Source organism: Anser anser (assembly GCF_964211835.1).
Source record: "Anser anser genome assembly, chromosome: 1".
NCBI classification, from domain to species: Eukaryota; Metazoa; Chordata; class Aves; order Anseriformes; family Anatidae; genus Anser; species Anser anser.
The window spans coordinates 89,787,634-89,810,941 of record NC_139720.1 but is presented as its reverse complement, the minus strand read 5'-3'; the positions used below and the strand labels follow the sequence as shown (position 1 = coordinate 89,810,941).

The following is a 23,308-nucleotide window of genomic DNA, read 5'->3' as shown; positions in this document are numbered from 1 at the left end:
TTCAAAAGAGAGCAGTATCTAAACATTATTCAGCTGGGTAACTGATTTTATCCCCTCTTCCCAAAGATATGATTATGCTTACACTTAAATGCAAAGCAGTGTCTACTATGAATGCCAACTTTGTAAGTTTACTGGAGAAGGAGGGAAAACAGTAAATGTTAAGTGGCCGTTTTCTGTCAAGAATGCATGCAAACCGGACTAAAAGTGAAGTTTGTCATCAGTTCATTGGCTTAATTTTTATTGGATTTGAGCTACTGCAACCTCTCTTGTAGCATAAGTGTCTCAACTGTTGTCACACTTGGATATAGCGTCAGTTCTAATCTCACTTAGTTTCAATTCTGTATTTCTAGGATGGATGAATCTGTTGTGCCTCGCATACAGACCTGCCAACTCACGACAACTCATAGCTATTTCCCAGGACCCATATTATAACACATTTATCTCACAAACCTAATCCATTAAAGGATGTCAATACATATGTTAGACTTAAGGACTTCCTAACTGCTCTTACCTTGCAGTAGTCCCTGTTGTTCTGAAGCTGCACGCTGGAAACATTTTCTCCTGTCTGTGTCAGGAGGTCCTTTGCTCTGTATTTTTTCCCTGCAGACCCATTGTACTTTGCATGCCATATTTCTACTATCAAGGTTGGCAGGTATGCTTGCAGGCTTATAAATGATTTGTTAAGAAATTATCTGGAGACCATTATGTCTGATGAAAACATAAACATGTCAGCTGCAGTTTTGCTTTTACAAAGGAGATGGCATAAAGGCAGTGCTCAAAAAAATGAGGAAAATACGTAATTCATTTAATGTTATGCAAGACAAGCCTTCCTGGGATTGCAGCCACTGGGACTGTGACAGCAGAACTGTGGAGCAAATCTTTTACAGGTATAAAGTCTCTGTGGGAGAACAGGCTCCACTGGAGTAAATTTTGATAGTTTCAGCGGAACAGTGGTAGATGATGCAAGCCAGGGATCCTGGTGCATCCTTTGAGAGGGAAGGGTTTTCTCTAAGGTCTTGCTCACAATGTCCGGGCTTTCACATTGCCTTGGTTTAGCCTATAGTTTAGGACTATATTCCCTAGATATCTGGGTGTACAAGCCTAACCAAATATAAGCAGTGTGTTTAGAGCAGAAAACTCTGGTGGCCAATTCCATCTCAGAGGAAAGGGAGTGGGGTTCCTTGGACTCCCCACAACCATATACTTTACACAAAAAGTAAGGACTCAAACAAGGGAATGGAGACATAAGACTACAATTAGCAAGCTGCTGACTTGTTGAACATAGTTCTCTTTAACTTATACTGTAGGCAAAACCGGTCCTATCCTACCTAAATTTTTCTGGCTCTGTTTTCAGCATAGAAGTGACTCATACTTGCTTCCTGGTGAAAAAAAATGTACATAGTTTACACAGGGCTTGCAAACAAAAGTTTTTCATCTAGCCCTCTTTGGATTTGTGGGGTTGCCAATACGAGTTACTAAACTTTTAGTGTCTAGAATGGTAGTAGGTGGCATCTACCTATCTATCTATATGTATGTGTGTATACTGGTATGTATATTCATAGGAAGAGTATATTAAAATGTAGTGACACAAAATTAATTTTCACTTCAATTTCAGTGAATAGAGTGAATCCATCTTCTGTTGGTCATACTTCTCCCACAGTGTCTGCCTCAGAGAATAAGATTTGAATTGTTCAAGTGAAATTAGATGTCATGGCCTTGACCTGAATAGAAACAGGAATAATATATATATATATATTTATATAGAAGACGGCCATGTAATCTGTGGGGCTTCTAGTGCAGTTAATTTGTGAGCACTATTAATTCAGTAGCAATAACCTCCTATATTAGTGCAGCCGAGTGTCAATATTAACACAGAGTATTATATGCGTTAAAAACGCTCAGTTTGCCTCTTTTCTCTTTTTTATAAACATGCATGATCAGTTTCAGGTAAAGCACTCTAAAATTTCTATTATATTCAGCCAATCCAGATCTCATTACATTAGACAAATACTGTACAGGAAGGAAGTGGATCACGTAAATGCCACTAATATTATTCATGAATTTTCCTACTACAGTAGGTTGGAAATCTGCTACAAATATTCTCTTATAAATGACTTTGTTTAAGCTCTGGTATTGTATTTCTGTATTTTTTTTCATTGCTATTTAAGAGGGTTTGATTCATTTCTGTGGATAATATTCAATGCTCTACCATTGCTATTTGTTCTCTAGCATTGATGACTATGTTGATCTCTCTTACCTGCTTTTCTCTGGATTACAGTTTGTATCACAGATGGCAGCTTTCCAATTGCTTTAGCTTTTCAGCTTTTCACAGGATAGGGGTTCCTTTTTTTTTTTTTTTAATTAATTATTTTCCCTTTCCTTCCCCTTCCCCCCCACCCTTTCTTAGATAATACTTTGAATCAGATAAAATTTGGGATTACTCAACACTGTTTCAGCAACTATAGGAAACAGTTTATTAAACAGTTTATTAACAGTTGTCTTCCAATGTAAACCAGTTTGCATGCTGGTAATTGCTGTTGGATATGGTGTTATAAAGCAGCCCCAAATACGGAAATATATATATATATATTATTGAGTGTGTACCAGTAATATAAAATCCATACAGATATATGTGTAAAACATAAACAGGTAAATCATAAGTAATAATAGTATTGCATATGGCATGCAGAGATCTAAGACAACTGCAAGTTAGTCTTCTGGAGGATGCTTGTTAAGGGAAAAGCTCCAATCTTAAATTGGGCCATGCTAAAATAAAAAATATTGTCTGTGATACTAATATCCATAGGATAATTTAACACAATTTTAAAAAAGTGATTCCAACAAATTCCACAGGTTTTCATAATAATTTTTTTATAAATCCATGGCATTTCAATGGGTTTTTACTGTTTCAATTATTCTTTTTTGAGGTTGCACAAAACTTACCCATAACATAATACAGTATCTTGTAGTTATGGTTTGTTAAGGTCTCAGAGCAACTTGTGGTACAAAATACAAAAACAATATGCTCTTTACAAGACTAGGTCTCTGTTTAATGAGCATTATTTTTTACTTGTAAAGATCAACTCTTGCATATTAATTCAAGAAAGCTTTTCTGTTGACTACAGCATGTGTATATTGTTGAATGCCTTCTTGGTCTGCTGCTAAAACATCAAGAGGGTAGTCGTGCAGACTGCTAACAGGTCTGAGCTTCAGAAAAGAAAACAACGGTGAAATGGAGTGATGGGAAAATCACTGAGAATGTGACTTCTTTTTAGCTAGACTCCTGATTCACAAACCTTTGTTCCTCTTCTCCCGCTCTCCTGTCTGTTTTTTGAGGTCTGGGGGCCAGCAAGACTGTTGGCAGATCTCAGGTCACTAGGATGTCTCTGCTTTTTTCACTCCATTTCTGTTCTCACTAGGCTGGTACCCTTCTGGTATCCTTTGTAAGTAATATGGCCACAAGGTATTGAGGGCTTTTTCAAAGGCGGTGACATCGCTCACCACATTATGACTGTGAACACTGGCTTTAGAAGTTCCTGGCAAGAGAGCAGTTTTTCTGAAGAGTTGACCTCTTGTTTGACCATAAAATTTCAATACTGTTTCTTGATACGTGTTTTTTTTTTTTTTTCTTCCTCCCTTCCATCTGCCATGAAAGAGAAAGTGAGCAATGGACTCTAGAGGGGACAGGATATCAGTTGACTTGCTCCTGGCTGTCTTCTTTGTTGGCCACAAGGTTTATTTGTTGATCAGGTCCATTTTTATGTATTCATTTGTTTATTCCAAATAGCTGAAAATATTCATGATTCTGATTCACTTAGACAAACCAGATCCCTGGGACTGACAGCATGCTTTTAATAGATTTCTCCAGTGAATGATTAGCCCAATGTAATATGAGCAGTGCATGAATTAGCATTTACACTCACATATGAATATTCAGTGCTGTAGTATTTTTGGTGGTACAGGTTATTTTCTGTAATTAGTAGGCCTGCTTGTCAGGTAATAGCAATATATTGATTGGTACGAAACAGCACAATTAGAGAAATCCAGGGGGTCAGAGATGAGCTCCTTATTGTTGGTGTTTATTTCTTTTGATTAGAGTGAGATATATGAACTGGATTTTTTCTAACTTGGTGGTTAAGGCATAGCAGTCTTCATTTTAGTACAAAATTGCCATAAGTGCTGAATTTCTGTATTATGTTTTCTATACTCTCATGTTTGTTACTTGTTTTCACTAAAGTTAATAACTCCTGTGTGTTCTGGATATGAATAAAAAATAAAAATCATTATTAGTACATCCAGTTGTCACTACCAGAAATCTACAATTCTTTTTTTCACAGCAGATTGCTGCACAAAATATTTTGAGTTATAGCCTTATTTACCTTCATCCAAGAATTTTATAGCAAAGGGATCATTAATAAATCTAAGCCAAAAGGCAAGCAACAACCAAAATATGGAAATATATTCAGCCTCAGTCCCAGGTAAGCTTGGGTCAGGTTTAATGCAGGTTCTCTGACCTATGAACACGTAGCAGAAACATGGAGGAGAACTGAAGGTGATGGTGTAGGGGAAAACCCAAGCATTAATACATGGCTCACTCACCTTATTTCCTGAGCTGTAATGGCCACCAACAAAATGGCTATAGATTTCCATCTTCCATCCTGTCTCAGGATTATCAGACACAATCCAAGCAGGGTAGGGGAGATGCATTCTGTAGCCTAGATCATGGCATCAGAGACACAGGACAAAGCTACAGGGCACAAAGTGAGGCCAGTTAAGCCCATAGGAGAGTTAAACCCATCTGGATGGAGTGCCCTGTTCAGTGCCCAGTTCATTCTGTTTTCCCCATGCAAAGGGATAACTGGCTTTACTCTCCCATGGGAGGCTGTAGCAGCTGAGAACCTTCATACCTAGTAAAATCGCATACTCTGGTTATAAGCAAGCTGTTTTTAAGGTCAAGCCAATTACTTTATTTAAACATAGGGACGTCTGGGGCAATAGGTGTCTTGCCCTCCTTTCTTTGTGATTCTGCAGGGTCTAGCATCAGGTTCTGGCCCATAGATACTCCTAAATATATACTTTGAAATACACATATAGTGAAATGCACACAGTAGATTCATGTTAACATGGAGCTAGCTGAACATTGCTGTAATCAGCTTCATTTTTTTCTTATATCTGCAACCAAATAATCACATTGCTCAAATAAACTTGTGTAGAAAAATTTCTTTATACCTGTAGTTAAGAATGCAACATATCAAATGTCTGATATCAAGCCATTTGAATCAGATTTCAGTTAGGCAAGGCAATTTTTCATACCATGACAACCACCAGCCTAATATAAGATTTCCCGTTCCTTTCAAAGGCAGTGCTATTATTTTTACTGAAGGAAAGGAGAGCCTTACAGGATTTTATAGTCTGTCAGTATATGAAATAGGTTTTGGATCTCAAAGCAAAGTGTGATTTCATCAAGTTATTCTTTTGATGTGGTGTAAAATCATGCTTTCTCCGAGGCATATCTCATTCAGTACAGCCAGGAATTCAGCATGTTTAACACCAGCCCTTCTATATGTATAAGCTACTGATTGATGCTCTGCCTCCTAATTACATGGGTGAGTAGGAACGAACCAAGAGGTTTTTGTTATATTCAAAGGCCAGAAAGAGACCAATTATGGTAATCTGATCTGACTTTCTGCACAACAAAGGCCATTTGCCAGCACTTAAGGTAACACATATTTTCATGAATATTGGATTTCTTGTTTCCATTTTAAATGTTTTGTTTATGTCAAGCAAGTGCAAAAGGTGTTAGAGAAAGGAGCTTCATTCAGAAAAGACTAAAAAAAAAAAAGCAGGATAATTCTGAGACCATCCATTAGTATTGAGAAGAGGAAGAGATGACCTTGCTACTCTGAAAGTAGCTACAAAGCTGCAGTGAGAGTTAGGGAAAAGTTTTGAGCAGCAAGAGGATAAACAATGAAAGATGAGGGTTTCCATCTAAAAGAGCAGAGAGGAAGCAGAATTTTAATTTTGCAAGACAGATTTAATACAGACTATGACTCCAGAAATGGAGAAATGCAAACTGAGGTGCGTAATTTGTTGTGCTTAAGAAATACTTATTCTGCCTTTTGTTTTGGAGTTTGCTTCTCCCATGTCCAGTTATGCCTGTTTCAGACTTTAAATATCCTTCTCCTTTTTACAACTGTTAGCCATAAGCCAGAGCTGTTGTATAAAAAATTGTCACATTGTCATTGGGTTTGTTGTTGATTATCTAGGGCTTAACAGAAAAAGGCAGGTTTCAAACTGGTATCTCCTGCTCATCCCTAGGAATATCTTATTTTCTCCATCTTACCTTATCTACCCTACCCATCATCCATCTCTGCCCTGATTTCATTCAAATAGCCTGTCATAAGTGTCATAAGACAAGACCATAAGCTAAAACTTTTTTGGAAAGGGGATGCTGGTTTAGGTGAGACTCAGGCAAATGACTGTTCTCCATTCACTTGAGGTAGTACCATGTCTTAGGCTTTTATGGTGTAGTGCAAGACTCCTACAGATCACAGAATCACTGAATATCCTGAGTTGGAAGGGATTCACAGGGATCATCAGGTCCAACTTCTGGCTCCACACAGGACCACCCAAAAATCAGACCCTGTGTTTGAGAGTGTTGTCCAAACACTTCTTGAGCTCTGGCAGGCTCGGTGCTGTGACCACTGCCCTGGGGAGCCTGTCCCAGTGCCCGACCACCCTCTGGGTGCAGACCCTTTCCCTAACACCCAGCCTGACCCTCCCCTGTCCCAGCCCCATGCCGTCCCCTCGGGTCCTGTCGCTGTCCCCAGAGAGCAGAGCTCAGCGCCTGCCCCTCCGCTCCCCTCGTGAGGGAGCTGCAGGCCGCCATGAGGCCTCCCCTCAGCCTGCTCTGCTCTGGGCTGAACAAACCCAGGGGCCTCAGCCGCTCCTCAGACATCTTGCCCTCTAGACCTTTCATCATCTTTGTTGCCTTTTTATGAGAACAGTTTTATTTGTGACATTGGATGTGCTTTGATGTGTTGAAACTGTTTGAGCTCTAAGTACCTGACTCATGTCAGTTTAGAATGAAACTTCATTAAAAAAAATTTCTTACAAATAGGAAACTCCCAGAAAAAAAAAAAAAAAAAAAAACAGGAAAACTTCCCAAACCTCATGCAGACAATTGCACAAGTTAAACGTGCTCTTCAGTATCACAGCAGCAATTGTACTTCTGCAAAATACTTGGATTCTGCAACAGGGCATTTTCTGAAAAAATTAGTTGAATTTAGCCTACAGATTATCCTTGAAGTGTTCACTGACAAACTCATTCTTTCCTTCCCACAGTTGTTGTTCTCCTCTGGCTTGTGTAAGCCACAGCTGCTTTCTGATATAATCTCCAAAACGGGTATTGTCATGGTAAAATAGACGATCAGGTACATTTTGATGTCCAACTCAAAACACTACATTCATTAAAATCAGACTTTTTGGATAATATAATTGCTGCGCTGCTAACGTAAATACTATTGAATTCTTTTAAATTTATGGCATCTACAGAGCTGTTTTCAACTATGTCTTGTTTGAGGGCTGAGGGAGATTTCCTGAAAGCAACATGAATCATGCAAAAATTTCTGCTTATGATGGTCTCATGCTATTACATGATGCCGTGCAGCACTTCTGTGTGTCAGGGAACAGAAAACTTGAAAGGTTCTGGAAAACTAGAGCTCTCTGCTAAGACACAGGCTTTGAACCTTTGGCCTCATAAACAAGGTTGGTTGGGTGGCTGGATTCCAATCCACTGTGGACCTGCAGCAGAACGCAGCAGTGTTAATTGAGTGCATTTGCAACATCCTTTCATGTTGAAGGGGTGTAACAGTAGAGCACGGTTGTAGTGGGAAAAGTCTTGCTCAGAAGGTGTAGACCACCTGAAGCACCTAGGTGTCAGTGAAGCAGGCTTCATGACTATGTCTGTATTACCAAATAGTACTGTTTAGCAGAAAATGTGTGTAGTAGGGGCTGAGGACTCGGCACTTTGTATTTCAACAGTTTACTTGAATATTGGTTTCTTGGTGGACTTTCAGATCTTCAAAGTTCATGTTTTCAAGCTTTACAGTGTACATGGCCTAATACAAATTCCACTAGCATTCTCTGTGGAACTCTGATCCTTCAGATTTAAGATGAAAGTAATTAGTTAAATAGTTGGTCTCTGCTTATAGGGAAGCCTTTTAAGTAAGGTCAGAGAAAGAATTAACCTTTTTCCCTCACCACACACCACCTAGAGATTTGAACAATTGATTTTGCATAGGTAACAAATTAAAGTTTAATAGCAAGATGATGAATACACTTCAGTTTTGCAGCTTATTTCACGTGTTCTTGAAAACTGATGCTTAGGCATGTTATCAATAAGGAGTGGGTGACATTTCTGGTAATTGGCGTAAACATGGAGAATGGTTTACTTCTTTACTTTTTAACTTTTACTCCTAGGTTTTATTTGCTAGTTCTACATCAAGGTAATCCAACACTTTATAGTGAATTGTTCCTGATCCGTCCTGATGTGGGAAGACAAAAAAGCCTCTTTGCCTCTATTTCATAACAAAAACTGTAGGAAATGGTGTTGTGTGATCTCTTAGAATCTTAAAATGCTTAGAATCACTTTTCTCTGAGGCTTCAGTTTTGCAAACTGCCCTAACAAGCCTATGAATACAAATTTGAATATAGTGCCCCTGGCATGAAGTGGAAAGAGCATGGATATACACAGATATTCCCTGCATCAAATCTGTTCTCATGTTTTTTTCTATGGTATGCTGAACTAACCATGGGGAAAAAAAAAAAAAAAAAAAAAAAAAAAAAAAGGAAAAATTATATTTAGTTTTGATGAAGAGTTGCTTACAGGCTTTTAGGTATTTTAGATCTGTCTGCTGTACTCAAGTGTGATAATGGATAATTTATTTGCTTAACTAGAGTAAGGTTTTACTACTAGAACTTCTTATCAGAAAAAATTTTGAATGGAAGAAGCTAAGAGGTCAAAAGAATGAAAGCAGTCATGTATGTCTAACAAAAGGTATGGATGAATCTCCTGCTTTTAAAACTCACAAAAAGGAGTCATCTTTTTAACACAGGAATTTGCAATACAAGTTATAGAATCTGCATTTATGCATCTTTATAGGTAGTTATTGTGTATAATTAACTATATTTTGAATGACTTGCACAAGATATATAGACCCCAATCTGAGATATTGCTTCTGTCTGGGCTGAAGTTTTTCACCTCCTTTTTTAGATACATCTGCATATGCTTTATGTACAGTCTGTGATAAAGAGTATGTGCTTTGCCTTTCAGTAAATCAAACACATAATGTGGGATCCAGAAATGCCTGAATCGAGGAAATAACTACGCTGGCTTTAGGCATCTATTTTTGATATTAAAATATAGGGGTTGGCACTTCTGAAAAATAAAAGCTTGTTCTTTTTTCTTTCAGTACTCTATGATTTTCATTCCCTTCATCAAACCAATGAGTCTCTGCTAATTTGCTCTGGTGAATGAAAAAATCTGTATATTAATGAATTTTTGTGCAGTACCAAGTAAACCATTTTACAAGGATGGCTACTGTTTTAGCAAACTTAATTTGTTTCTCTTTTTCATCAGTGTTATCATATCTTTAATTGTTTATGACGCTTCATAGTTGTGGTGGTTTTACTCGGGTAGGCAGCCGAGCTCCACCACAACTGCTCTCTCACTCCCCTTCCTCAAAGAGGAACAGGGAGAAAATACGATGAAAAGGGCTCAAGAGTTGAGGTAAGGATGAGGAGATTGCACAGTAATTATCGTGACGGGCAAAACAGACTCAGCATAGGGAGATAGTAAGATTTATTGCCTATTACTAACAAGCTAGAGAAGTGAGAAACAAAGGAAAGAAACCAAAAGCACCTTCCACCCCATCCACCTTCTTCCACCTCCTCCCCCCGAGCGGCACAGGGGAACGGGGGAATGGGGGTTATGGTCAGTCTGTAGCGCTTCTCTGCTGCTCCTTCTCAGTCACTCTCGTCCCCTGTGCTGTGGGGTCCCTCCCACGGGATGCAGTCCTTGCTGAACTGATCCGGCGTGGGCTGCCCACAGGCAGCAGCTCTTCAGGAACTGCTCCAGATACGGGTCCGTACCACGGGGTCCATCCCTCAGGAGAGAACTGCTCCAACCTGGGTCCCCCACGGGCAGCAGCTCCTGCCAGGTCACCTGCTCCTGCCTGGTCTCCTCTCCACGGGCTACAGGTCCGGCCTGGAATCTGCTCTCACAGGGGTCTTCCACAGGCCGCAGTCTCCGTCGGTGCAGGTCCACCTGCTCCACCGTGGTCTCCTCCACGGGCTGCAGTGTGGAACCCTGCTCCACCGTGGTACTCCATGGGCTGCAGGGGGACAGCCTGCTTCACCATGGTCCTCACCGCAGGCCGCAGGGGACTTCTGCTCCAGCACCTGGAGCACCTCTCCCCCTCCTTCTTCACTGACCTTGGCGCCTGCAAGGCTGTTCCTCACTCCCCTCACTCTCCCAGCTGCTGTGTGGTGCAGCGTTTTTTTTTTCCCTGTCTTTAATATGCTCTCACAGAGGCGCAAAACAACATCACTTATTGGCTCAGCTCTGGTCAGCAGTGGGGCCCTTACCAAACATGGGGCAGCTTCTAGATCCTTCTCACAGAAGCCACACCTATGGCCCCCTGCTACCAAAACCTTGCCACGTAAACCCACTACAATAGTTTACTAGTCAATGTTGTACCTATGTCCACAGAAATAATGAAACCATAATAACAAGAATCTTGGCTATGGCATGTGCCCTGTCATTGAAAGGTGATAACAGTCCACAAATGCTATTTTTTTTTTCTTCCAAAAAATAAGGAGCCCTATTTAGGCAAGTGCTTATAAACAAATGTCTTACAGGACTCTTTTGCAGCATCATTTTAAAGGTTCTGCTTTTGTTAGAGAATTAAGCTAAAAACCATCTGCTTTCTGTCTTAGAAATGTTGGACTAAATCCAAATCAGAAGATAGTAGCCTCGCCTGCACTGAAATAGACTTGCTTTAATTCTGATTGGAATACCAAGTACCTGTAACTGCCTTGCAGAGCCTGTGAGAAGGAAGCAACGTGATGTCCTCCGCTCTTCCCCTGCTGTCTACAACTCTTCTGTCTTCCTGGTCTTTCCAGTGCTCTTCCTCTTCTTGCATGTATTCCCCGCTGCCTGTGACCTTGTTTTGTCTCATGGTCACCTGTGGAAAATTTAGCCTCTTCTCCTTCCAGCTCACGTGGCTTTATCCTCCCCAACACTTAGTGTTCTTTTGCAAATTGCATATTGCTTCTCTCCTGAACCTCATGTTCCCTGTCACTCTTGTTTAGCCATTTCTTCCCATTGACATCCACTGTTTTTCCATGCTCCCTTGCTTTCCCTGTACAAAGTCTTCTTGTCGTGTGAGACCGCACACAGCTGCACTTGTCTCAAGCCCACAGGACAAAGCCGTCACCCCAGTGCTGACGTGAAATCCCCAAACTGTTTTCAAGGGCAGAATGGGGAAATTGCTCTAAAAGGAATGAAAGACAGATGGCTGTAAGTACAGCAAGTACTTACTTGCTGGAGGGAAATAAAACCTGTGCCTATTGCACTCTGACAGATTGGTTTGAAAGAGTTCTGTGTGGTTTTTAATCTCCAATGTGGTAAAAAGAAACTTATTTAGCATCAATGACTCCCCCCATTTAATCCTAGATCTTTCAGTGGGAATAGAAGGTATAAGATTATAAGTAGTAGCTTGGCAGCTATAAGCAATTGCTTTAAGCATCTTAGATCAATTTATCTGTAGGCTATGTGGAAGTCACAGGATAAGAAAGTACTGGATGTGAGAGACAGTTGTACTTTTCCATGATCAAAAAGGTCAGAAGAAAGAGCTTGACAGCCAGGTAGCCAATAAACATAAATTTTGCCTTGTATGGATCAATATAAGGTTGTGTTTTTGTATCTCGTTACCTTAGATGGATTAAGATACTGGATATTATTAAGATAATAAAAGTCAGTTTTGGCATCATGATAGTTGTACTTTGTCCTTGAAACTCTGTAGTTGGAAAGGTTCCTATTTGTAGATAACAAATATTTCTTGAAACCTGGTTGCTGAAATGCATGAAGTCGTCTGCCCTATCAGGTATTTTTCCCATTAGGTTTTGTATGAATTTTCTTTACTCGTGATTTTTTTCTATCTTTCTTCTTTTGTGTTGCTTTTATTTTCTGTCTATACCTACTCCCTCTCTTCATGTTTTGTTAATGACAATTATTATCACAGTAGAAATAAAGCTTCCCTAGCTTGGTTCTGATTTTTTATTTTTAATCAGACAACACATCTGGGTATGCTCAGTAACTGATATTTTTGCAGTAATCTTTCTGGAATTGGGCATATAAAAGTTGGGAGACAGATTTTGCAGAATGTCAGCTAAAGCATCCTCCTCTTCCATTCAAATATCTGCTTAGTGGTAGTGAAAAAAGTCTCTAATTGTCTTTTTCTAATTTAAATTGGCCTGTAGTTTATTTTCCTACTCTTCTCCCACTTAGAGCAGCTGTGGTCCATTAGGCTCTCATCCGTCCCTGCCTTTGCACTGGATAGCTCTGTTATGATGGGGGGCTTCCAAGAAGTAGCACTGCCTCCTTTTCGCAGCACCTGAAAAGAAATCCTGTTCTACGGGGCTCAGGCTTTGCCTCCATTTACGTGATAGTAAATGCAGAACAACTGCAAAGGAGTCAGTCCTGTTGCTGTATTTATGCTGGGGTAGGAAGGTGGTCGAAAAAAGAAGCCCAAATTTGCCATTTAATCTCTTTAATCTCTATATACCATGTAAATTTCATTGTCAGGGTGATACTCTCCTTCAGGTTGATTTTAGCCAATAATCTGAGGCCATTGCTGTTACAATCATTCCTGTTCTGTGACTTTAGTTTTTTATGCCTTGTTTCATCATTGAATATTTTTGTGGAGAGGATGTCTTTAGGATAAATTATTTTCATTTAATATAAAGTATATCCAGATCTTTGCTTTTTCAGTCTATATGCAGTCTGTATTTTGAATACTTTTTTCTTTCTTTCCTTTTTTTTTTTTTTGCTTTATATTGCATCAACTAATGTCTTATTATAGGAATAAAGTTGTGTAGTTTAGCTTTGTCCCCTTCTGATTGAACCCCTGCTGTAGTATCTAGTGGGTTTCATACATCTCTTCTCAGCACTAGGCCTACATTTGCGTAAAAAATATTTACCATTAAAATGTTAATATTAAATATTGATTAAAACACACTGTTGTCTGAAGTGTGTGTGTCCTGGCACAGCAATTCTCTAGTGCCTGCATGTAAGTACTTCTATTTTTATTTCACAGTCTTCTGCAATGAAATCCTGATGGTCACTTATGATGAATTATTTTAATTGCATCATGATTGGTAACACGATGTTGCTTTAAATCCCACATCCAAATAGAGGTCTCTTGCTTTGCAGAGTCTCTAATAGAAATGCAGGCATTTTTTCAACTGAGTAATGGGGTAAGATCAAAACATCCAGCACAAATCAATATTAGAGACAGTCCAACATCACCTGGAGATATGCTCTTCACTGGAAAAGTCGACGTGAAATGAGTCACTCTTTCTGTGGCTTTCTTTTCCCTTGTTTATTGATGTGCTCTGACCTCAGAGCTGCTGTTGTTGTTTGTTCACTTGTTTGTCTAACTTTGGGATTGTTTTATCTATGATTAGAAGATGAAGCTTATCGTCATAAGCCCTAAATGGCTAAAGGTGAGTTACCTCTCAGGGTAGAATTTAGCAGGTTACAGTGGCTGGAGACAAGGAAGTTTGTCTTTTCCACAAAGGCATGCATGCAACCAGAGCAACGTGATACAGCACTTTCATTTGGGCTCTGGCTAAGAAATGAGAAGTGGTCATATTAGTTAGACAAAATGGCTTGAATCAATTTTAATGTAGCTTTCATCTTGTTTTGCTGCAGGCAGACCCTATAAGAGTGTTTCAGTTCCCAGCACCAATGCAGAACATGCACCTGTCTCCTCTTCCTGGAAAGCAGGAGGTCAGGCTGGGCTGCAGACATAAAAACTCCTCTTCTCTGCACCACTGCTCTCCAGAAAGAAGTTTGTTTTTCTTCTCATTTTACACATCCACATGAAAGTTTAGTTTAGACGTGTTTTTTTTTTTTTTCTTGATCACTGTGTGTGTGCTGGTTTTTGTTTTAATAGCCGTGTCTAGTGATTTTTGCCTGAATCTAATTAATGCATTTGTAAGGTGCTAGTTATTGTAATAAATAGATGGCAACCAGCAGTGTTGCTGTAAGAGAAGAGATGGGGCTTGCTATTTCCACAAGCAGCTCTTGTTTGTTACTTCAGGCTATAAATTGAGCATAGGAATTAACATACAAGATGAGATCAGCATTTGAGATGCTCCACTATTCTGTCTCCTTACACCCCTGTAACCCTGGACACTTCATAGTCAATCCAAAGTGCTTATGTTGATGATAAAGTGATGTGGGCTTTAGTGTTTTTGTTGCTGTTGTTGTTTTGTTCCAACTGCAGCGATCAAGGTTGACTAATTATCTGAAAAACATATGGTTTATGGCCCATCAAACTTACGGAGATTGTGTTTTTATTTTCTTATTTATTATACTTATTTTTAGCGTCCTTTTGGATGTTCTTGAGAACCACACATGGAAATCTACTTTTAATACCCTCACTGGGTATTAAAGGTGTGTTTGGTGGAAGAAGTATTTTGCTTCCAAAAGCCTGCATGCTGTTATTTGTAACTGGAATATTAAAAACAACAGGCTTAGAAATATTTCAAAGTTCTCTAGAGAACGGAGCCTGGTTCTGGAGGCTGATGGCGAGATTTTGCTACCAGGTATGATATAAATCAAGAGTAATTCCATTGATTGCAGGGCCATTACTCCAGCATAACCAGGAGCAGAATGTGACCCTCAGTTTAATTCCTGAAATGGTGTCTGGATTTATTGCAGCTATGCATCTCTGCAGGACCTTTCCTGCCTTTGCTGCAGCAGCAGCTTGATGTAAATCAGATTTCCTTGCAGCTGAGAAGAGTGCTGATTATATATGAAGCTCTAATAATGTTTGCTGGAGTTTTGTGTTCGTGGGACCAGCTTAGGCGTTCAACCACCTTATCCTTCTGCCTGTGACCCGAAGTAAGAGAGAAGTGTTTTACAGTAGTAATAAAGAGATTATGTTAGATGAAGTTATTTTCAGTAGCTATATCAGGAAGATTGAGAGTCAATTATCCTGGTCAGGTTCATCTTTAGGACACAAGCAAAGAAGAGAGTTGAGTCATTACACAGTACTAGACAAAGAGATTTAAAGATACTGTGTTTGCACTGACTACTTGGGCCTTATCAGAGGGAATAACTCCTAGTTAGGTCACTGCTCATATTTTGGGAGCTGGAGTCAGTCTTTTTTGGAGCACTCCTTGATCTCTTGGTATGTCTTACTCAGCAGAGAAAAAACAGGCTGTGTGGCTTTCATCACCTGTGGCAGCGAATATTTGGTAGGGAAAACAGCACTGAGGCTCCCGATAGTATTCCTGGGCTATGTTTTGTAAATTTCTTCTCTGTTGTGAACTCTGCTTTGGCTGATTTCAGAAAACTTTCCAATGTACTCTGCTGACCCTGAAGGCACTCTCGCAGATGCATATAAGTTGTATATATACAATTTCCACAAGGGAAGATTATAACACTTTTTTTTTTTTTTTTTTAAATAATAAGTACAAGGCTTAGAAGACTACCTTTCCAGAAGTAACTTTTGCTATTTAAGAGCCCTGGCTTTTTTCAGTGGAGGACAAATGTACTGCTATATCTCCTATCACTGTTTTTTTTCTGCAGAGAGAAATGTTGCATGAAGGGAGGCCATATGCAATGGCATGTCCATCTGCTACCTATTTTTAAATATTCACATAACCCCCACTTATTGGAAAGAAAGATGTCTATTCTGAGAAAGTGACAGCTGAATCAGTAACCTCTGCCTCTCACAATTACAAGAAGCTGGTGATCAGCTGGTGGATGGGACTGCGCAGTTGGAAGGTAAGACTTGTGAAGCTCTGCTGATGTAAACTTGCTGAAGAGCTTCTCAGTATGTGCCCCAGTTAGTCTATCCATGAGACTTTGTCTGTGTTTTGGCACCCTTTAGTTATCTTGTCAAGCAGCTGCTTCCTTCTCTGCGTTCCTCTGTGCTTTTACTGCATTTTTTTGTGTTAAAATTTTGCCCTCTTTGGAGTACTGAACTGTTTTCAATCAAAGTGATGTTGAGCGTTTGATTTCTATTTGACAGAATGATAGAAATACAAATCCTTCCAGGATGCAGTGGCGTCAGGGAAGCATTATTATGTTTTCAGCAGCTTATGATGTGCCTGGAAACATACATTTTTTTCTTTTCTACTCCTTTTCCTTCCTTACTGGGGACAGTAAGGCACTTACAAATTTGGTTGTTTATAATGAGATTTCAGTCAAGTTTTACTTCCTCTCTGCCTTGCGTTAATTGGCAGGTGACTGCCTTTATATACTCTCTTCTGGCACAACTTAAAATGGTCTGATTATCCAAAGCATGAACCTAACAAGTGTAACCATCACTTGATCTGCCATTCTGAAGTGAGCATGTCTAATTACAACTCAGTATTTTATTCTGGTAGCATTGATTCACCAGAATTGATTGCATTTCGGTAAGCAGTACCTCTCTCTTCAGTCTTTCTACTCAACAACCACTTCGTCTTAGCGGTAGCTGTTGAACTCCTAAGGTAGCTGCCCTTGAAAAGCAGGCAGACACAAGGAACTTAAGGGGGGGGAGCAACAACCCTCTAAAACTGTCACTAACTTTACTTGGGAGCAGCTCACTGGCATTAGTGAGACTCAGTGAAATTCATCTACAACTACACCTGATGGGGAAAAGTCATGGAGCGGATCAGGGTGTTTTTCTGTTGAGGTCCAGAACCTGAATGTGATTTACCCCTGCTTAGTGTCCATCCAGCCAAGCTGCTCTGTTAGCTGCACTTAGCGGTCAGTGTGGCATCCTGTTAATACGTTTGCCTGGTTCTGTTCCTAGCTGTTGTAAATCAGAAGCTTTTTCGCTGAACTTCTTACTTGAGCTGTGCGATAACGGTGCAGATGAGGAAAGGATTCTGCCTATTACATGGTCTCATTGGCTGTCAGCAACAAATTCCTGTTTCTTTCGTATAAGACATTCCCAGAATCAAGCTGCAACTTGAGTGAGAATTTCTTTAAATAGCTTTACTGATTAACAAACGATATCGAGAAAGAGTGAAGATTCCCCCAAAGTTTTGGAGCTTCTCTGAAGATATTGTGAGGGAACAGGGGACGGAAAATGGTTTCTCCTGCCTTTGAAAGGGCTTTGGTGTGCCTGGGACAACTGGCTGCCCATAACTGGATGGCAGACCCACTACACTCCCAGCTAGTCTGAAAAAGCTGGGTGTCTCTGCAAGCTCATTTCTGGCAAGAGTTAAAAAGGTCTCACTCTTTTAAGTACCTGTCCTGTTGTCTACCACTGATTCGCAAGGCTGCCCTCACTTCTGTCCATTTTCTTCCGCTACTGAACCATGGAGCCTTGTCTAGGGAATTTTCTTCCCTTTCTTCACCACTGAGTTGTTTAGCTGGCTGTCAGAGCAGAGCTGTTCCTCTGCTCAAGACAAATTGAATAGAGGTAAAACAGCAAAATTAGGAGACTGCTGTCTGACATTTGGGTGGTGACAGGGTGCTTCAAATACCTGGCATGACTATGCAGGGTTAAAAGAGCTTAAAAACAATGAAATGTGCATGCTTCAGAGGCTTTCTATCTCCTTATCTTGTCTGTGAGGAATTAATAAGTTAGAAGCATTCAGCTCAGAGTGGTGGCTTGGTTGCATGCCTTACGTAGCTGAGGCATGAGGAGACTGTAGGTTGATGTATTTGCATAGACATTTGTATTTGCTTATGGACAGGAAGACTTTTTATGCACTTTCTTTAATCCTCTGCACTCCAACTCATCCAGCAGGTGATAAACTGTACTTGTCTGTTGCACTAAAAATATTATGCTTTTATGTGCTGACTTACCACTGAGATCTCCAAATGTTTTGTAAACCTTTTGACTACAATGTTGTGAAGTAAATGTCTTTATCCTTACTTCCTACTTAAAACAAATGGAGGAAGAAATGGATGAATTGATTTGGCCAAGGTCAGTGTGTGAGTTACAAGGTCTAGATCTGGGTCTGGCACCCATTTATAATTATACATAGCAGTAACTTTTTCAAAATGTTTTTGTTTGTTTAAAGAGATTATCACCAACTTCATTTTAATGCCAGTATATTTTTTTATTATTTATATATATATATATATATTTAAGGAAAGCAACAGGGAGATTTTCAAAGAACTTCCATGCACCTAATTTCCCAATTTCTTTATTCCATTCTTATGTCTTCTGACTTCCCTCGTTTCTCCATCGTTTTCCCCCCAGCCCTGATTTTTCACTCCTACCATCCAACCCATGTCTCATTCCTCTGTAGCTTACAGAAAACAAAAGGAGCAGGATATGTAACTATAATGCTTTAGTGCTTGTCCTTTCCTGGCTGTCTTTGCTCTCCTCCTGAGACTTCCTAGTGCATGTGGAAAAGAGGCCGAGGCAGGGAAGTAGGGCAACCTGCAGGCACAGCTTCCTTGCCAGCCGAGCCCAGTGATTCTGGATGACTGGAAGCCAATTACTGTTTATTCTCTCTTGGTTTGCCAGAGAGCTTTGGCTGAGTTTGAATATCTGTGTCGACTTCTAGTCCCAAATGGGAAGCATAACAGATTTAGAGAATCTGCATATTAAAAAATAAATAAAAATTAGAAGATATACACAGATAATTCATGAAGGTAATTTTAAAGCGCCATTGGCTTCTGCATTTATTGCCGACAATTCTGTAGCTGATGTTTCATGAATTTTTAGTGTTGGTGTAACAGTTTTCAAACTTAGAAGCAACTTTAGGAGCAAAATAGTATCTTAAACTACTACCAGTATACACGTCCAGTAATAAAATAAACAAAATTTTCACCTACAGAAGAGGAAAGTACTTTGTTCTTCCAGTATGGAATAGCTACAGTTTTTGGTGAAAGATGTTTTGCTACTCCTGTCACAGGCAGAAACGTAAAAAGGCAGAAATGAGTAGCTCCCTCAAAATGAAGGTGGCCTGCACAACACTGGTTCGATAAACTGCCCAACTGGTAAGAAGGAATTGATAGGTGCAGGGTATTTTATGACAGCAATGTTCTGGTGTGCCTGTAGTGAGAAATGTAAGCATCTTATACTCGAAGGTAATGTTGCTTAAATAATTTGTGTGTTTCTGCATGTATGTGTTTGCACAGCAGCAGCCGTTATTGGAACTGATGCTAGATATTTCTGGTGTTTTCATTTGGTGTGGGGTTTTGCTACTTGTAATTTTGTGATATGATAGCATTAGACGTTTCTCAAGCATGTGCCAAAACAAGCAACCTGATAATTGCTTTTTTGCTTTTCCATTGTTCTGTGCTATGGTAACTGCTTTAATGCCTTATGTGTTTGCACTGACTCATTTTTATCTGTAGTGTTTTTTTAAAGCATAAAAGGTACAACCAGCTGATAGAGCACACTTGCATCATCCAGCAAAGCTTTGCACCAGTATTTCTTGCACAGCATTTCTGAATCAATATTTATATAGCTGTGATCATCTAAAATAGTCTGTACCTATGTAATTTTGCTCAAAAAGATGCTAGAAGAACACTATTACAGTCAAGAAAAACAAACAACTTGGCATTCCTGGAAGTAAAATATTTATAGAGAAAAAGCAGGTGTGAAGTCCACTGACAATTCTTAAAGCAATGAATGAAACACATAAAGCAGATGAGTTTCACCACTATCTTTGGATGCCGTTCAGGGGTGCTGCAGACAGCAGTAATACTCAAAGTGCTCGTGGCTGTGTTTTGCCAGAAGGTGGGAGCTACCCATGTTCTGCTTGGTGTGCGCTCCCAGGCTGTGCAAGGTCCTCAGATCAGTCCCCTGCCAGAGCCCTCATGTACAGCTGGGCAGTTCTTCGGGAACTGAGGCTTCTAGGTGCAGAGTTCAGTGCTGCTACTTCCTCTTTGTCTTCTGTGTTCCCGGACAGGGTGCTCCTTTGGTCACAGGTTAGCTGAGCGGCCATCTCTGCACACGGGGAATTGTGGAAGCCATGGAGGTGTTGGCACACTGTTGCACGTGTGAAGCACAGCCATTGGGAGGTGTGGGGGACTGGCCTGAGCATCAGTTTTCATTCTTGAAATAGCAGTCTGGAGAGAGCCTCGGCTTTATGTCCTGAGGCCAAATTTTGTTCTGGCTGAATTCATGCAGCTTCATTGGCGTTAAAAGAGGTATGCTGATAGGTGCCAGAAAGGGATGTGATATCTACAGCCATATCACGTTAATATTAGATACGCGTTGTCTATTACAGTATGCTCAGAAGTCATTTCCCATCTAATTGACACCTTAGAAGATGCCAGATTTTGAATATTCTGTGATGGACTTAATAACACTTTATCATCAAATGTCTTCTCTCAAATGCTAATCAAGGCAGAAGAAACAGTAAAGCAAACCTCTCTTCAAATTAATCTGTATGAAGACATCTGTTCAATTAATAAAACTGGAAAAGAATCTAGGAATGTGGGATGAGTCAAGAGGAATGACAAGTTTTCACCTCCTCGTCACTGGTTTATATGTTGTTAAGGTCACAGGGAAGGTGGTTATTAGGTGAGATGGATACTTTGCTGCAACTTTCCCTGATCTTTGTTCTATGGAGAGATTTGGATCAGATCATTAGAAGAGATTTGGATCAGATCTGCTTATGAGGGAAGGAAGTGAAAATGGCGAAAGTACTTCAGGCAGTCTGGGAGTGCAACAACCAACAGATCTTCATCACTTCTGTCCCCTGACAACCAAAGCTAGTTCACCTAAAATAGAGAAGAGCAGCAGCTTGTGAGTTCAGCTTGTTAGGTGGTGAGTGATGCTCACACAGGAGGGCTGGGGAGCACCTGCCAGGCCTCCAGCCTCTACAACAGTGAACTGAAAGGATCCCATCCTCAGATAGCTGGAAAGGTGAGGAGAAAAGGTCTGCCCCTCCGGTCTGTGTTCTTGGCACAGGGTCTTGTTGGATACAGGCTTTGCGTTTATTTGGGTCATTGGCAAATTTCCCCCAGAGAGAGCAGATCGATCTTAAAAATCCACTTAAGAACAGCAAATGCGCGGCACTGAGCTCCCATCTGCTCCCTTACACAGCAATGTTCAGCTCTACAGCAATGTTCTGCGCTGCTGTATTAACACAGCTGAAAACTGTAATGGATGGGCCAATGACTACAGGGTGGTGGTAGTTGTTTTTAACAGGCACTTATGTTCTTAACGTGATGTAATTATTAACATAAGATGTCTAAACAGAAATAAATCCACTTATTAAAGTGTCTGGGAGAACTGGCCAAAAAAAGAAATAGAGAGGATTTTCAACAAAGCTGTTTTTTTTGTTGTTGTTGTCGTTTTTGTTTTTCAGAAAGCAGATGATCTGCTGCTTAGCAGACTCAAACCTCCTCAAAGAATAACTTAAAATAGTAAATGCCCTCCCCGTATAGACAAAATATCTCTACTAGAAGTCATTGACTGAACTAGCACCCGAGGGACATAAATTTGATGTACATTTATTTCTTTGTCATTTAAGAGCGTCTCCTTCTATGTTAAACGGGGTAGCTGATACAGAAATTACTCTGATCTTGTTTTCCAGCTCCATCTATCACTTCAGACATGACAAGGAGCTCAGGCTAGCAGTGCTTGGAGGAAGGGAAGTACAAGATTTGAAGATCATAACCCTGTCACATTACAGTTCATGGTGAGGTTGGCCATTTATACAAATTCATTCAGATGCTCCTTTCAAGATATATTTACTGTATCATACAAAACTGGGCTACAAAGTGCTTGCTCAGAGCAAGATTAGAAGATTATGTATATTTTCCCCTGGTATACTTACAGAAAACAATCCTATGGGCAAACAGAAGACTTGTTTTCTGACTTATTGCAATATAAACAAAAAAAGCTACATATAATAAGTAAAAAATAAAAATAAACAATATATATTTGATGTAAAATTTGAAATGGTGTTTGCTACTCCAACAGAAAATTTCACTACCGCTCGCTTCAGACTTAAGTTTTGTTTAGTGGTGATGAAAAAATGATGTATGAAAATGGACAGTGTTTACTATAAAATCAGCAATGCCTTGCAGAGCATTTAATCCTATGCAAAAATAAGACACCAGTGAACTTAGCAAAATACATGATGAAAAGCGATGCATATATATACATTAAAATGTGCTTTCCAGTTGCAGAACTGACATTATTCAATTTCTGCCTCTGAGCTTAGGATCAGACCTTTAATCTTAAGCCAGAATTTGAGCCATGCAATTTGAATGAAATGAGGAATTACATTTTACTGGTAGTCATCAGAATCATCCAGTTAAAGGTGCCAGTGGAAGGGATTAGTATCACGGTGATGAAAGGTAATGATGGTGCTGTGTCTGGGTCCAGGTGCCTTCAGAGAAAGTTTTTTTTTTTAAAAAAAAAAAGCCAGAAAAAAACAAAACAACAACAACAACAAAATCCTGTTGTTTAATATAGGTGAAATGTTGGCTGAGTTGAGCAAATCAAACATTGATTCTAAAGGCAACAGAACGTTGTCAATAGTGAACATGCTGGGAAATCCAATTCCAAAAATTTCATTACCAATAAAAGGTTGACATGGGTATAGCAGCTCCTGCTAAAATGTGTTATTTATCTTCAGTGGTTCCTTGCACGCTGGAAGGAAGCTCCAGTTCTTCTCTCTTTCTTCTGGCATAACTGCATTATTGTGAGAATTAACCTGTCTAGGATTTTGTATTATTTATGTGAATCAATTCACTGTATTTCTTAAAACCAGAGAGTGCAGCAGAGCTGGTTATAAACCTTATTAAAATTCTGACCATTGTCATCACTTGGCAATTCATAAAATGATCTGTTAAAAAAATCATAACCTGTTGTGTCAAGAATGTTCCCCTGTTAGATCCGTACAGTTTCAGTACAGCTTTCTCTTTTGTCTGTTCATATGCAGGCATAACAGTTAACGAGTGATAATTTGTAAACAAGAATATGTATTGTGCAGATAAATAGACTCCCACTGTTGAACAAGTCCTTAGCAGTTTGCGTTAAAAATAAATACAGATTGGAAACTAGAATACAATATTTATTTTAACAGCAGGACTTTA

General features: G+C 39.7%; 1 long non-coding RNA gene across 2 annotated transcripts; it reads left to right on the top strand.

Moving 5' to 3' along the window:
- The first annotated feature begins 11,978 nt into the window (after nucleotides 1-11,978).
- Nucleotides 11,979-23,308, top strand: LOC310886058. Of its 2 annotated transcripts, XR_014575096.1 has the most exons (5): nucleotides 11,979-13,352; nucleotides 13,997-14,135; nucleotides 15,884-16,081; nucleotides 20,164-21,125; nucleotides 21,799-23,308. It is a non-coding gene; the product is annotated as an uncharacterized lncRNA (long non-coding RNA). The 2 variants fall into 2 exon arrangements; XR_014575095.1 differs by lacking the exon at nucleotides 13,997-14,135.